The sequence below is a fragment of the Bos indicus x Bos taurus genome, chromosome 14, assembly GCF_003369695.1.
Source record: "Bos indicus x Bos taurus breed Angus x Brahman F1 hybrid chromosome 14, Bos_hybrid_MaternalHap_v2.0, whole genome shotgun sequence".
NCBI lineage: Eukaryota > Metazoa > Chordata > Mammalia > Artiodactyla > Bovidae > Bos > Bos indicus x Bos taurus.
In genome coordinates this window covers 63,230,299-63,247,398 of record NC_040089.1, presented here as the reverse complement: position 1 = coordinate 63,247,398, position 17,100 = coordinate 63,230,299, and positions in this window count along the sequence as shown.

Here is a 17,100-nt window from a genome sequence, read left to right as displayed (position 1 = left end):
GAATCAAGAGGTGCCAGCTCCCCTCAAATTCAAATTCAAGCAAACCTGTGACCTCTCAGAGGCAGGTGTGCAGCCCTCTGGGAGCAGCTGCTGTTTGAGATGGAACCATTTTTACCCTCAGACGTGTTTAAAAGACTCCTTTAGGGCCATATGCTGAAAAATGTCTTTATGATGGTTGAAAAAGAAGCTTGAATGCAGATGCACATTTTTGCTTTCCGCCTAGACCCTGAGCAGTAAGCAAGTTTTATGAAAGAATGAGGTCTGAAGGGGAGGTCTCCAAATGCAGAAATGTGGGGGGTGGCCTGGAGTGGCCTCAGGGGAGAGACAGCCCTGGGGACAGCGACAGTGGAAGAGCCCTGGGCGGGAGGTGCAGAGAGGATGCAGGACTGCAAACAGCCCCCAGAAACCCCCAGAGCTCCTGACCTCAGAGGAGAGACACTAAACTTGGTGCAAAGAAAACAAGACAGCCCCAGACAGGTGATGGTTAGAGAGAGAGCAGAGGGAGCTGGGATGGGGGAGTTTTAACCAGTTTGGAAAGGATACCGAGGGAATATGAAGCAAAGGCTTCCTAGGTCTCACCCAGGTACTCCTGAGAGGGCATCAGGATTGAATATCTGAGTTAAAAGTCATGAAAGACAGGAGGACATCAACTTCTGTGACCTCCTACCCTTGGAGAGAAGGAGAGTCAACAGTATTTGGCCAAGGACTTCTGTTAGAAGGGGCTTCCCCCGTGGCTCAGTCAGAAAAGAACCTGCCTGCAGTGTAGGAGATGTGGGTTTGATCCCTGGGTCAGGAATATCAGGGCATGGCAACCTACCCCAGTATTCTTGTCAGGAAAATCCCATGAACAAAGGAGCTTGGCAGGTTACAGTCCGTAGGGTGGCAAAGAGTCGGACACGACTAAAGCGGCTGAGCACACGTTTGGTTAAAAGTAAGTGTGAACAGAAGCGGATGAGCTTCTGAGTGCAAAGGGAGCCACACCCAGTTGCTCCAGCTCCTTCCCTCCTGCCTCTTTGCCCCACAGCCATCGCCTGCCTGACCTCTGGTTCTGCTCAGGGGAGGTGAGCATTCAAGACCCTGAGCCCTGGATAAAATTATAAATTAGAGACTTACAGAATGCAGTTAGATGTGAGAGAAAAGAACATTTTTCTTCAACTAGCCATCCTAAGTCCTTTCCAAGACAAGCTAAGGTACAAAACAGTGAAATAAAATAAAACTTAATATTGAAAGTAAAAAGGGAGGGTGGTGATGGCGTTTATAAAAATTCCTTGAGTATATGAATATAGAACTAGAATCCATCAAGTCATCAGTAACACCCATTGGCTAGCTAAAGAAAAAAATCATGGGACTTCTCTGGTGATCCAGTGACTGAGACTCCCAGCTCCCAGGGCAAGGGTCCCAGGTTTGATCCTTGGTCAGGGAACTAGATCGCAAACGCCGTAACTAAAGATTCTGCAGGCTACAGCTAAGACCTAGCACATCAAAAAAAAAAAAAAAAAATCATGTCAGAAGGGGAAACAGTCTATTTTTATTGGGAATATGTTTGCTTTACAATGCTGTGTTAGTTTCTAATGTACAGCAAAGTGAATCAGCTATATATACACATGGATCCCCTCTTTTTTGGATTTCCTTCCAATTTAGGTCACCACAGAGTACTGACAGAGTTCCCTGTGCTGTACAGTAGCTGCTCATTAGTTATCAATAAAAGGGGAAACACTCTTTACAGGAAAAAAGATGAGGATCTACAAAAATCAGTTCGTGCTTTAAGAGCGAGCATCATACAGGAACGTGCGGGCCACATCCCCAAGTGGAAGGTATTGCTCCTGTTTATGGAAGCTATACATCCAAACTTGAATGTCAACAGACTAGGTGAATCAATTAGTGGCTGAATGAAGCAATTGAAATGCATCCAACTTCCTACTTGGAAAAGGCAATAATGTTTCATAATAATGAATGTTAATAACCTGTGATGGTATGTGATGCTGGCCAGTGTCAAAGAGAAGTGTTTTGTGTGTGTTTTTTTTTTTTTTTTTTAATAAACACATAGCCACACATACTGTCTCACACACACCCATAAGGGTTTGTGCAATTCAATTACTTTAACAGGAAGTCCCTCCATGGAAAAAGTAACAGGACCAAAGACCCATCTGTGTCCAAGGCAAATCAATGGTGATCTCAATGGGACCTTTGGAGAGAAATGAACCATATCATGGAGTTAATTGGCTAAAGCCAGTTACAGAGAAACGCTAGTCTAACTTCTCTGGGGAAGGAAATGTTACCCTGCCCGAGTTTTCATTAATACGTTTATAGAACACACTAAGAAAGTACAATTCTTAGGTTAGCAAAATTTCAAAGAGATTTTATAATTTCAAGCAGAAAAAAACTTTCCTACTAGTCTTTTGCATATCTCTGAACTTGCCAAGGACTTTCTGAGATAAAGGAAATAGAAGAGACCATCAGTTCCCTCCAGTTTTTTATCTAATTGGGTAGACAGAAGAAAGACACATTAAAGCAAGGGGTAAGTGAAGGAAGTTTGGGGAAGTTGTGTTGCCTGGGGATGCAGAGGCAGCAGAAGAGTATGTGCCACGGGACTAGCCAGACGGGCTCCATAAAGTAAGTGAATCTCAAAATACTACTTGGACTTGACATATCCCAGTTCTGACCAGGATGTCCCAGTAAACCATCACGAGGACACTTGCTGAGTATCTCCAGGGGTTATTACATTGTAGGACTTCCAATATGCAAGGTACTTTATGGGTGTCATCCCACTTAATTCTCACACAGCCACCAAAGGCAGGTTCAAACACCATCCCAGTTTTTCAGATGAGGAAATGGAAGCACAGATGATCACCCGCCTGAAGTGACAGAACTAGTAAGGAGCCTGCAATATGAAGCACTGCTCTCTACTAGCTGGACAGCAAATGCTCAATAAATAAGGAGGCTTCTGGTCAAGCAGGAAAACTATCACAAGTGTTAGGTTTGACCTCAAGATTTCCGCTAAAGTAACAACTGCTTTAAAACACGAAATTTAGCTTGGAAATCTCATGGATATCAGTGCATCACACAACATAGCTATTGTACAAAGGGTTTTCCGTGTTCTGCTACCACTCAGGATATTTGCCAGTTAAATATTGAAGTTTTCTCTAAACATTCCATTCAGCTTACAATGCTGATTATAAAAAGCAGAGTTCCAGCAAAATTTCATTCTTTACCAAACCAGGACATCTGATTCTGCCTGGTTTTGTCAACAGAGGTTAGGCTTAACGCATACAGCCTGGTTTCTTGAGCCAGATTTAGTGTTTGCTTCTTTTGAACTCATAAGAGGTTCAGCTAAGATCGACAGAATTGAAAGTCTTACCAAAGGCATTTTGGAACAAACCAAGACTTATATATTCACTGAGATTTCATTCAGGGTGATCTAATGGTCCCTGCTGGAGACCTCTTCACCTGTTAAAATTTAACCTGATAAGGAATTCCCTGGCAGTCCGGTGGTTAGGATTCACCCTTTCACTGCTGAGGGCCCGGGTTCAATCCCTGACTAAGGAACTAAGATCCTGTAAGCCTCATGTAATGGCAAAGGAAAAAAAAAAAAACCCAACCTGATACAGTATAGGGATTAAATGACACCGAGATCCCAAGATTCCTAACTCTTTCAGAGGCATTAGGGGTATATTGGGTTGTTTACTTATAGCCACTTACACATATGACTTGGGCAACATTATTAAAGTCAATGTATTACGAATCCCTTGGATTTTTCTTTTTGGTGTGTATTGGTGTGAAAGTACCCATCATGTAAAAACACACGAGCAATGAGACATGAGGGGCTTCCCTGGTGGTTCAGTGATAATCTGTCTGCCAAGCTGAAGATGTGGGTTCCATCTCTGGATCAGGAAGTTTCCCTGGAGAAGAAAATGTCAACCAACTCCAGTATTCTTGCCTCGTAAATCTCATGGACAGAGGAGCCTCTCAGGCTACAGTCCATGGGGTCAAAAAGAGTCAGACAATAAGACCTGAAGGATACAGCTAATAGATCAGAGGGGATGCTTATCTCAGAAAAACTCTCACACAGGCCACACAAGGAGACATTCACAAGGATGGATCCTGCAGTGTGGGGGTGCTGGGGAGCTGGGAGAAATGTGGGTGAATATCACTGGGGGTGTGGATGGGAAAAATGTGGTGGAAGCAGACTGGCAGCCTCTGCAGGAGTTAGGAACACCAGACAGGATGTACCTAAAGCAATATGGTAGTAGTGAAAGTGTTAGTTGCTCAGTTGTGCCTGACTCTTTGCAACCCCGTGGACTGTGGCCCGCCAGGCTCCTCCTCTGTTGGTGGGATTCTCCAGGCAAGAACACTGGAGTGGATCGCCATTCCCTTCTCCAGAAGATCTTCCCGACCCAGGGATTGAACCCAGGTCTCCTGCATTGCAGGCAGATTCTTTACTATCTGAGCTACAGAGAAGATCCAAAGCAACATGGATGGAGTGAAAAAATTAAGTCAGAATGAGTGAAGAGCACAATACATATATATAAAACAAAAGTATGGTGTAAAAACCAGTGAAACACATTTTTACAAAAATGTACATAAACACATGCAAATATTGTATATATATCCAGTGTATTAGGATGGTTGTCTGTAGTGGGGGACCCATTCCAGTATTCTTGCCTGGAGAATCCCAGGGACAGAGGAGCCTGGTGGGCTGCCGTCTATGGGGTCTCGAAGAGTCGGACACGACTGAAGGGACTTAGCAGCAGCAGCAGCAGCTGTGGCAGTGGGGAGATGCCTAGACAAGAGGGCCTTGCCTGGGCCAACGAAGACAATGGTGCTTGAACTGATGGATCTGACAAACTCAACTCTGCATCTGAGGTCCAGAAAGGTCTAGCACAGACAGACATTCAGCCCAACAAGTTTTCATCACAGGTGCTTAGCCCCATGGCTCCTGAACGAGGTGTTTAAAGAGTGAGGTTAATGATTGCCAGGTGGGTTTCTTAAGCTCCTCGGATGTGCTTGGATGCTCCTTAGGCCAGAGACTCTCAACCTTGGCTGCACCTGAAAGACAGCTGGGGCAAAGTAAAAACATCCCATTGCTGGGACTCAACCCAGAGATTCTTTTTAAGAAAACTGGTGAGGCCCAGGCATCAGTATTTTTCCAGAGCTCCTCAGGTGATTTTTACTGGGCATCCAGGATTGAGAACTGTTACATTAGGTTTTTGCATTTTTTATTCTAGTTGCAAATATTGCATCCTTTGGCATTTGAGGAAAAAAAAACCCCCACAAAATCAGATTATTTTCCTTTTGCCAAATATAAATTCACTGATTAGCGGAGAGACCAAAGACAGTACAATATATCTACTCACTGGATCATACAATTAAAGCTTTCAGCTGAGCCCCATGTATGTCGGTGGGCACTCCATAATTCTGTACTTAGTTGCTCAGTCGTGTCTGACTCTTTGCGACCCCACAGACTATAGCCAGTCTCCTCTGTCCATGGGGATTCTCCAGGCAAGAATACTGGAGTCAGTTGCCATGCCCTCCTCCGGGGGATCTTCCCGATCCAGGGATCCAACCCATGTCTCCTTCATTGCAGGCAGATTCTTTACCATCTGAGCCACCAGGGAAGCTCCCCCAAAGTCATACCTTTCCTGACCAGGATTCGGACCCTGGCTGCAGCAGTGGAAGTTCTGAGTCCTAGCCACTAGACCTGTGTCCACAGTGTAGCTTATGCAGACGGAGCCCCTTGGAGCTGATCAGTGCATGACCTGTTCTATGCACATGGCAGAGTTCCAGTCCCACCCCATGTGCTGGGCGATGTCTTGGCTACACTGGTGACAAGATGACGTGGTCACAGACCCGGTGGAACATCTATACTTCAGGGAAGGTGGACACACACAAGGTTTCCATGAGGTGTGACTGTGCTAGGGTGGGAGGGGCACTTCAGGAACTCAGGTCAGGGCCCCTCACTCAGTCCAGGGGTCAGGCAGGACTTGCTAGAAGAAATGAAACTTGAGCCCAAACCCAAGAATAAGAATGTAGGGAGGTCTGGAGGTGTAGTAGAAGGAGGGTGCTGTCCACCCAGAAAGAACATCCCAGAAAGGGCAGAGAAATTTTACCATGCTCATAACAGAGCTGAAAGAAACTCAGAAGAGGTGTGATGGGCAGGGTTAGGAAATCTGGACTTCAGGACTTCCCTGGTGGCTCAGAATCTGCCTGCCAATGCAGGAGACACGAGTTCGATCCCTGGTCCAGGAAGATTCCCATATGCTGTGGAACAGCTAAAGCCCCTGTAACCACAGCTTTTGAGCCTATGTCCTAGAGCCCAGGCTCCACAACCAGAGAAGCCATGGCAACAAGAAGCACATGCACCAGAAGTAGAGAGCAACCTCCGCTTCCTGAAACTATAGAAAAACCCACTCAGCCATGAAGACCCAACACAGTCAAAAAATTAATAAAAATTACTTTTAAAAAAGAAAGAAAAAAATGCAGACTTCAAAGGAAGGCAAAGTCTAGTTACAAAGGATGCTGCAGGTCAACTTAAGAAGTCTAGCTTTATGATATGGGCAATGGCGAAGGAGCTCATCAAATATGAGCATTCTGGCAACAAGTGGAGTTGAGGCTGCAGAGAGTATGGAGGACGCTCAAAGGATTCTGTGCTGATGGGAGCGGCTGGTTGAGGGTGGCCTGGGGAAGGAGGGACATGTATGAAAGATGAACAGACATGTATGAAAGATGTCCAGGACAGACAGAATGTGGAGAGTGCCTGAGGGCGTGGAGGTGCCATCCACTGAGGTCAGGCATGAAGCAGAGGGGCCAGGAAGATGACACCTTGAATGTGTTGGCTTTGGGGGATTAGTCTTACAGGTTGAGTTCCTGGGAGGCAGGCTCTGAGACAGTTTAGTGAGCAGGATAGTTTTGCAGGTGTGCTTTTGATGGCTACGTCACAGACGGGAGGGGAAGAAGACAGCAACAGACAGAGGGAAAGATGGAGATGCAGGACCCACCTATGGACACGCCTGTGGCCATGGCAGGTTATACTCTCCCAAGATGGATGCACCGACTTGCACCCCAGTCTGCGTGTTCTTCTTACAGTGTGACGCTGATGCTCCTCCGTGGAGAGGTGGGGTCCACACTCCATACTCTTGAACCTGGGTGGACTCCTGTAACTGCTCAATCAGAGTGATGCTACACGGCTTTGGAGGCTAGGTCATAGAAGGCAATATGGCTTCTTCCACTTCTTCTCTTGGGGTATGTACTTTGGGAGTCACCAAGTAAGAAGCCTGGCTCCCCTGGTGCCTTTGTACCCGAGAGGGCACATGGAGAGATCGTATGGAGAACGAGATGCCCAGGAAGCCAGGGGTTCCGGCCCCCAGCAGTGTGAGTGTGCACAGTCCACATGCCAGAAATGTGCGTGAGGCAGTGAACTTTGCAATGTGTCCAGGCCCAACTCCAAGTCAGACCAGCAGACTGAGTAGGGCAGAGACGAATGACCTCTGTCCACTCCCCTACCTGGAACCTGGCCCAGATGCATCAGCAAAGTGAATGTCGTCGTTTGAAGCCATATTCTGTTCTGCGGTGGTTTGTGATGCAGCAAGAGATAAATGGCACATCAGCTCACCCCTCTGGGAGTCCCAGAACATGGATGGCCTTTCAGAGCTGTTCCAAATAGGGCCAGAAGGCTGAGCCTTTATATTCCCGCTCTAAGCAGTGATTGGACGAGGCCTCCTCAAGAAGCTACATGAACTTGGACAAGGAGGTTCTCTCCAGCTGAGGCCATCCTGGAAGGGGCTGACAGCCCACAGCTGGAGGCAGATGGCATTCCCTGCCACTGGAGCAGAAAGGCCTTCCTGGAAGGGAGTTCTGGGCGGCGTGCCCGGTGATGGCTGCAGTGAAAGGAACAGAAGCCGCTTCCATGGTGGGCAGTTGGCCGTTCCAGTTTGGAGCTTGGAAGTGCTCGGTATTGGGGGATATCAGCCTATGACACAGTGCCCCATCCTGTGGTGTGAGACCTGGGGGACGGCCTGCACTGAGTCATCAGAATGCAGCACCTCCCCTGGGCAGAATCAGGAGTCTGGGTCATCATCAGGCTCCCTCAGCCCAGCCTCCTGCCCACTAACATCGAGAGGCTCTGGATGAAGATGAGGTCAAACCACCAGGCAACAGCTGAGGTGCCCAGGGAGACTCCTGAGGGTGAAATGAGAGCCCTGGATCACGGCAGAAGAGGCTGCGAAGGAGATGGGCTGAGGAAGGAATCGGGGGCACAAGGGGTTTCTGGTGGGAGTGGTCACTAGAGGCAAATTCAGACTGAGTCCAAGTAGGATGAGAACACCTAGCACCCCCAAATTCACAGTCATTCACAGAGTGACTGTGAATGATATGAAACAGCCCTGGTGGTGTTCATCCTTGGCTGCTTCTCAGCTGAGGCTCCTGGAGCAGAGGAAGGAACTAGAACGCAGAAGGACCCAGGAAGACCAGATGGAGTTGTCTTGAAGTGAGCCCTCCGCTCAGAGCAAAAGAAAAGGACTGATGAGACCAAGGCAAGGAAGAGTAAGTCAGGACGACATAAATGAGTGAGAAGCTAAAAGGAAAAGAAACTACCTACCAGGGAGCCTAGGGCCCGGCTGAAGGAGCAAAACTCAGCCCAATGTTCACTCAACAAGAACCGTCCGGTCTGTACAATCCACACGAGGCAACACAGGGGAGGCACTCCATCGGATAGTCTTAATAGTCGCTGTCACAGCCACGAGAGCAAATGCGTTTGGAATCAATGGATTTGGGTTTGGTTCCCAGCACCACAGAGGAGTATCTCCTTGGAAAGCATTTCAATTTTCTTTTTTTATTTATTTATTTATTGTTAGTTGCACTGGGTCTTCACTGCTGCACTGAGGCTTTCCCTAGTTGCAGTAAGCTGAGGCTACTCCTCATTGCCATGCTCGGGCTTCTCATTGCAGTGGCTTCTCTTGTTGCAGAGCGCAGGCTCTAGAGCACAGGCTCAGTAGTTGGGGCACACAGGCTCTTGTTGCTGCAAGGATGTGGGATCTTCCCGGACCAGAGATCGAATCTGTGTCCCCTGCATTAGCAAGCAGATTTCTATTCACTGTACCACCAAGGAAGTCCCCATTTCAGTTTTCTAAGCATCCATTTCCTTATCTGTAAAATGAGATAATAGTGCCTCATTTGCTGCTTTGCTGCAAGGACCGTACCTCATTCATTCATTTATTCAATGAGTATTTAATCATGAGCCAGACATAATGCAAGATATGGTGATACAAGAGCAAACAGCACAGACACGGCCCTTCACCTCCTGGAGATAAACATTAAATAGATTATAACATGGACGACACCTCTACAATTGCTAGAAGGGAGAAGAAAGATGAAGCATGTTAGATACTAAATATGTAATACCTGGGACATAGTAGGTGCTGAAGAAATGATATTTCTGGGAAGATATTTACAGGGATCACACACAGCAAAATTGTGAAAAGAGATATTTTACATTCAGTATCCACAGTTTTCCTGTTTCTGCTGTTTCCCTCTCCTGAGGAACTCTGGTATTTCAAGTTTTTCATATCAAAGTTAGTACTTATCTGGCACCGTTAAATAGCTCCAGGAAGAAGCCAGCAGAATTGGGGGAGAGGGGGCATTGTTTCAGGGCCTTCAGAACTGCTCTTTGTGGCAACAACCTCTGAGAACACTGGTAGCTTACACTGTCATTCACAACGTCCACTCACTCTTGAATTTCTTACACATAAAAACAAAGGTTTGAAAAGCATTTTCTCCTCAGGCATTCATTTATTAGAAGCAGCATAAAGGTGCTTTCTTGTGAGGGTAAGCTGCATAGTATCTTGGCACCTCTTTTGTTTTTAAAAAATTTTGGAACAACAAGGACACAAAGCTGACTCACTTGGAAGTAAAGGTTGCCAGCAGGAATGAGGAGTCAGTAGGAGAGGCGTCTTACAACCGGTAACAACACTGTCGGGACAGCGTGTTCACATCCAGCAGGGCTTGTGACGCTGCACGACTCCTGACACGTACCTGCAATAGAGCGGCTCACCTGAGCGCGGGAACTGGGGCTGGACCCAAGCCGGGCGTTTCCCAAAGCCTGGCCCACCACAGCGCGCTTCTCCACAAGAAGAAGAAACCAGAAGGGGGCCACAGTGTCGGGGTGGGGGGGTCGGTGGGGGGACACGGCTGGGAGGGGCCAGCCCCAGGCTCCCGCCTTTCATCTCAACCAATGTTCGGTGGGCAGCCCCCAGGCCCACATACACACCGGTGTTGAGTCAGGGCCCAGTGACCAGGCTCAGAGGGAAACAGGGAAGCAGCAGCTAAAGGAAGCCTGGGCCTGGGAAAATGCTGCTGAGGCCAGGCCTGGGAACAAAGGCGGGCAGGTTAGTACAGCTGCGGGTGCTCTGCCAGAAGCATGTTGTGCAGGTGAGAGAGAGACTGAGTGTGTGTGTGTGAGAGAGAGAGACAGAGAGGGAAAGTATGAGTGCGTGTGAATGTGTGGATGTGTGAGTGTTACGTGAGCTGGTGTGTGTTTTTGCACATAGGCAGCAAGCGTGTCATCAGCCAGAATGTGTTCAAGGGTGTATGTGTCTGGGGGCACGTGAGAATGTAGGTTGTGTGTCAAATGTCTGAGACTGTGTGTGAGAGAGAGAGAGGGAAAAAGTGAGAGAGAGGTTGCTTGTATGAAGAGCCCACCTGAAGGTGTTTAGAGATAAAGCAGCTTTAGCTGCCCTGGGTTACAACTCTGAGGCACGCCCGCTCCTGATGAGCGAGCACACAATTGTTCTGAATTGTCATTATGGGAAAATCTGAAGGAGCAGAGTCCCAGAGTTCCCTGAGCCACTTATCCCTGGGAGTGAAATTCCTATGCACCAGCGGGTATCATGTAGAGTCTTTCCCAATTAGCAATCATAACACCTGAAGCTTTGAATGGTTGTTGTATGTTTATCTTTCTCTTCAAGCTCACTCTGCTGGCTCTCATAACCAAGTTCAGACAACCTTCTGTCTGCCAGCCACAAAGACAACGCCCACAGCCCCCACCCCAGACGGAGATCGGAGTCATTTCCATGATCGCTGTGTGTGTTCTGCTGCCTTTTTATTTAATTGTGCTTTATGGTGTGCCTGTTTCCATCAAGGATTTGCGCGGGCTTACAATATTAAAAAACACACATCCAACAGAAATATTTCAGAAACACACAAAACTCAGAACAAAACTCAAGCCACAGGAAGGGAAAGATGTTCCAACGTGGGTGTTCCATGACTTAATTTTTCACGTGTGGTAAAACAGAGTCATGAGAAGTGCAATACTGAGTAATAGGAAGGTGTCTTTAGGAGTTTTACTCTGTCTGGATTTTAATTATTGTGCTGTTTGCTTAAATTCTCCAGGTCTCACTCTTCCCATCACTAAAAACAGGGACAACAGCCCTACCTCATAGGATGGAGAACAAAGTAAGATAAGGTACACTAAGTGCTTAATACACTGCCTGGCACACAGCAAGCAATATGTTTAGCAGTCCTGTTGTCATTTTCTTTTTTAAAATTCTTTTTATTGCGGTAAAGGTCATATAAAGTATACTATTTTAACCATTTTTAACTGTATGGTTCAGAGGCACTAAGTACATTCCCCTTGTTATGCAGCTCTCACTGTCATCTATCTCCTGAATTTTTCACTTTCTTAAACTGAAACTATGTCCCCATTAAACACGGACTCCCCATTTCCCCTCCATCTCCCACACACCCCACTTCTGGCATTTACCAATGCACTTTCTGACTCTATGAATCTCACTACTCTAGGTACCTCGTATAAGTGGAATCCATGTTGTTGTCATGTTCACTGACATTGTAGGATTTCACTCACACCCTAGTTGCATCTCTCTTAGGCTGCATGCACAGATCGAGGGGAGACTTTCCGCTCTCTGGTCTGATGCAAAGAGCAATGAGGTGAATGTACCCTGCACTCCTGGCATTCAGAGCCCAGGAGTGGGCGCTGCACATGGCCCGCTGTCACCCACGGCAGCGAGGTTCTTCAGGCTGCATGGGAGACTGCATGACTCAGTATTTCTTTCATTTCCTTTTACAGTTTTGGTTTTGTTTGCAAGCACTGTTGGACATTTGCATGAGCTGTTTGGCCTGTGGGCTCTGTGATCACCAAGCATGGAGCTAAGCTGAGCTGCAGAGAAGCCGTGTGCTCAGCTGCAGGTCAGGCTGCACTGAGACCATGCCAGGGCTGTGGAGGACCACAGGCCCCCCTGGGGCAGCCGGGCTCAGAGACTGCTGCTGGCCTATTTGATGGACAGGGCCAATAGCTGAAACACCTCCATGTGGGTTCTCCACTCAACCCAAGATACCTAGACGCAGGATGCATCCACTCTTCATGTCTCCAGCGGGCAGGTGAGAGGGGCTCCATGCTCTCCTCAAACAGCAGTCAATGCTCAAGAGAATCCCACTGAGCCCTCTTCCCAGCTTTCCCTCGGCATGGGCTCGGTTTCCCAGGCTCCTGAGGAGTGCACCATCTGGTCAGGAATGTGCTTGGAACTTAGCTCAAGAGCCATCAACCTCATCTTGCCTAGTATTTGTTTTCCATGTAGATGTCTATCTTCCATCCTCTCCCTCCACTCATCAAAGTGGGTTCAAAGGCTGCAGTGTTTCATAATTTATTTCTGCATCTCCCTTCTCATCTGTCAGCCCAGGTCTACTTGGTGCTTACCACCTAAGTGCCTTATAAATATTATATTTATAAATATTTGTAAATAGGTGTTACATAAGTATTGTTGGGTCAGAGCATGAAAGTAAGCGAACAAAGGAATAAAGCATTTCACAGAATGAGAAAGATGTTGAGGCAAACATAAACCCTGGCGCCCATTTGATGAAGCACCTACATATAATAACAGTCAAGGAGACAGAGGTGGCAGCTCCCTGGGAGGTGATGAAACTCAGCAGCAGGACCGGAGTGCAGGTGTCCCGCTCGTGCTGGACCCCGTGCTGCTTCTCAGTTCGTCTCGGTCTTCATCTACCACTCTTCTCCAGGAGTCTCCCTGGGTCTCTGTCAGCTCCTCCTCTCGCTGAATCACTAGTTCATTAACCAGGGTACAACTCAGCCCCACTGCTCATTGCAAACCAAATCGATAAATATTGATTGAGTGCCTACTATGTTGACAGCCAGGTGAGAACGAGCCAAGGCAGGAAGCACAGAATAGAGAAGCTGTGTGCAGCTTATCTACCTTATTGATGGTCAGTCTGACACCCAGGTCACGTCCATAGCATAGTCCAAGAAGGCAGCAGACATGTGCGGGCTTTCAGCGGGGAAAGATAAGGGGGTGGGGGAGGGTCTCTAGGGGCTCCAGAGAAAGCCTCTTTCTCCCTCAGGCAAGAGGGAGAGGAGAATGTTGTGTAAATAATGAGTGCATACTACACCCTGTTCATGTACAAGAATTCCAAGAATGATTAAACTCGACTGTGGCTCTAGGATAAACAGAAATTTAAGGCTGCTTAGTGTACTTTGTCTCTCTCTGTTGCACATGTACTCACACACACACACACACACACTATGTACATCTGCTACCTTATAACTGGTTCATAAGGAATGCAGTTTAGTCTGATGGAAAGGTAACAGTTCAGTTCAGTTCAGTCACTCAGTCGTGTCTGACTCTTTGCGACCCCATGAATTGCAGCACACCAGGCCTCCCCGTCCATCACCAACTCCCAGAGTTCACTCAAACTTATGTCCATCGAGTTGGTGATGCTATCCAGCCATCTCATCCTCTCTTGTCCCTTTCTCCTCCTACTCCCAATCCCTCCCAGCATCAGAGTCTTTTCCAATGAGTCAACTCTTCGCATGAGGTGGCCAAAGTACTGGAGTTTCAGCTTTAGCATCATTCCTTCCAAAGAACACCCAGGACTGATCTCCTTCAGAATGGACTGGTTGGATCTCCTTGCAGTCCAAGGGACTCTCAAGAGTCTTCTCCAACACCACAGTTCAAAAGCATCAATTCTTCGGCTCTCAGCTTTCTTCACAGTCCAACTCTCACATCCATACATGACCACTGGAAAAACCATAGCCTTAACTAGACGAACCTTTGTTGGCAAAGTAATGTCTCTGCTTTTGAATACGCTGTCTAGGTTGGTCATAACTTTCCTTCCTGGTATGGACCTAACAGAAGCAGAAGATATTAAGAAGAGATGGCAAGAATACACAGAAGAACTGTACAAGAAAGATCTTCACGACCCAGATAATCACGATGGTGTGATCACTGACCTAGAGCCAGACATCCTGGAATGTGAAGTCAAGTGGGCCTTAGAAAGCATCACTATGAACAAAGCTAGTGGAGGTGATGGAATTCCAGTTGAGCTCTTTCAAATCCTGAAAGATGATGCTGTGAAAGTGCTGCACTCAATATGCCAGCAAATTTGGAAAACTCAGCAGTGGCCACAGGACTGGAAAAGGTCAGTTTTCATTCCAATCCCAAAAAAAGGCAATGCCAAAGAATGCTCAAACTACTGCACAATTGCACTCATCTCACACGCCAGGAAAGTAATGCTCAAAATTCTCCAAGCCAGGCTTCAGCAATATGTGAATCGTGAACTTCCTGATGTTCAAGCTGGTTTTAGAAAAGGCAGAGGAACCAGATACCAAATTGCCAACATCTGCTGGATCATGGAAAAAGCAAGAGAGTTCCAGAAAAACATCTATTTCTGCTTTATTGACTATGCCAAAGCCTTTGACTGTGTGGATCACAATAAACTGTGGGAAATTCTGAAAGAGATGGGAATACCAGATCACCTGATCTGCCTCTTGAGAAATTTGTATGCAGGTCAGGAAGCAACAGTTAGAACTGACCATGGAACAACAGACTGGTTCCAAATAGGAAAAAGGAGTATGTCAAAGCTGTATATTGTCACCCTGCTTATTTAACTTCTATGCAGAGTACATCATGAGAAACACTGGACTGGAAGAAACACAAGCTAGAATCAAGATTGCCGGGAGAAATATCAATAACCTCAGATATGCAGATGACACCACCCTTATGGCAGAAAGTGAAGAGGAACTCAAAAGCCTCTTGATAAAAGTGAAAGTGGAGAGTGAAAAAGTTGGCTTAAAGCTCAACATTCAGAAAACGAAGATCATGGCATCTGGTCCCATCACTTCATGGGAAATAGATGGGGAAACAGTGGAAACAGTGTCAGACTTTATTTTTCTGGGCTCCAAAATCATTGCAGATGGTGATTGCAGCCATGAAATTAAAAGACGCTTACTCCTTGGAAGGAAAGTTATGACCAACCTAGACAGCATATTAAAAAGCAGAGACATTACTTTGCCAACAAAGGTCCATCTAGTCAAGGCTATGGTTTTTCCTGTGGTCATGTGTGGATGTGAGAGTTGGACTGTGAAGAAGGCTGAGAGCCGAAGAATTGATGCTTTTGAACTGTGGTGTCGGAGAAGACTCTTGAGAGTCCCTTGGACTGCAAGGAGATTGAACCAGTCCATTCTGAAGGAGATCAGTCCTGGGTGTTCTTTGGAAGGAATGATGCTAAAGCTGAAACTCCAGTACTTTGGCCACCTCACGCGAAGAGTTGACTCATTGGAAAAGACTCTGATGCTGGGAGGGATTGGGGGCAGGAGGAGAAGGGGATGACAGAGGATGAGATGGCTGGATGGCATCACTGACTCAATGGACGTGAGTCTGGGTGAGCTCCAAGAGTTGGTGATGGACAGGGAGGCCTGGTGTGCTGCGATTCGTGGAGTTGCAAAGAGTAGGACATGACTGAGTGACTGAACTGAACTGAAGGAGTAAGTGTCTTTTAATTTCATGGCTGCAGTCACCATTTGCAGTGATTTTGGAGCCCCCCCAAAATAAAGTCTCAGGTAACAGTAGGAGCAGCCAAAAGACTTGACATTGTCTCTGCTCAGCTATTCACTCACTGTGATCCTGGGTCCATCAGTTAATCACTCCAGGCCTCCACTTGTCCATTTATATGTGCAGTAAAAATATTTTACTAATATCACTGGCTATCTGCTTTACAGCAGTGCTGTGACTACACAGATATAAACAATCCTTTAGAAGTTGAACTACTGTAGGCTTCACACAAATGAAGTATTCTTCAGAGCTGACTTAAGGATTCATAGAGATACCATAGAGATCACAAGGAAGTAGAAGACCTTAACAACACTATAAACCAACTAGACGTAACGGACATCTAGAGAACACTCTACTCAACAAGTGTTCCAAGTACACGTGGAACATTTTCCAGGATAAACCATATGCTAGGTCACTGCTATGGACCGAATTATGTCCAACCCCAAATTCATATGTTAAATGTCTAACCCCCCAAGGTAGGACTATTTTGGAGTCAGGAACTAATTAAGGGTAAATGAGGTCATAGGTGGGGCCCTGATCTGATAGGATTAGCATGTTTATAAGAAGAAATACCAATGTCAAAGAGCATATTGCCTGTATTTTTTTTTAGAAGTTTTATGGTTTGAGGTCTTATACTTAAGTCTTTAATCCATTTTGAATTTATTGTTGTATATGTTGTGAGAGATTAACTCAATTTGAATCACGTACATGCTAATGTCCACTTTTCCCAGCACCATTTATTAAAGAGGCTATCTTTTCTCCATTGTATAGTTTTGCTTCCTATGTCACAGATAATTTGCTTATATAAGTGTGGGTTCATTTCTGGGTTCTCTATTCGGTTCCATTGATCTATGAGTATATTTTTGTGCCAAAACCATACTGTTTTGATTACTGTAGCTTTGTAGTACAGTTTGTAAGCAGGAAGCATGATACCTCCAGCTTTGTTCTTTCTCAGGATTGTTGTGGCTGTTGTCTTTCATGGTTTCATACAAATTTTAGAATTATTTCTTCTAGTTCTATGAAAAATGGCATTGGTATTTTTGATAGAGTTTGCATTGAATCTGTAGATTGCCTTGGGTAGTATGATCATTTTAAAGATATTAATTCTTCCAGTGCATGAATATGGTATGTCTTTCCAATCATGTTGTCTTCTTTCATCAACGTCCAGGTCTTTAACCTACTTACTTAGATATATTCCTAGCTATTCTGTTCTTTTTGATGTGATTATAAGTGGCCCTGTATTCTTAAT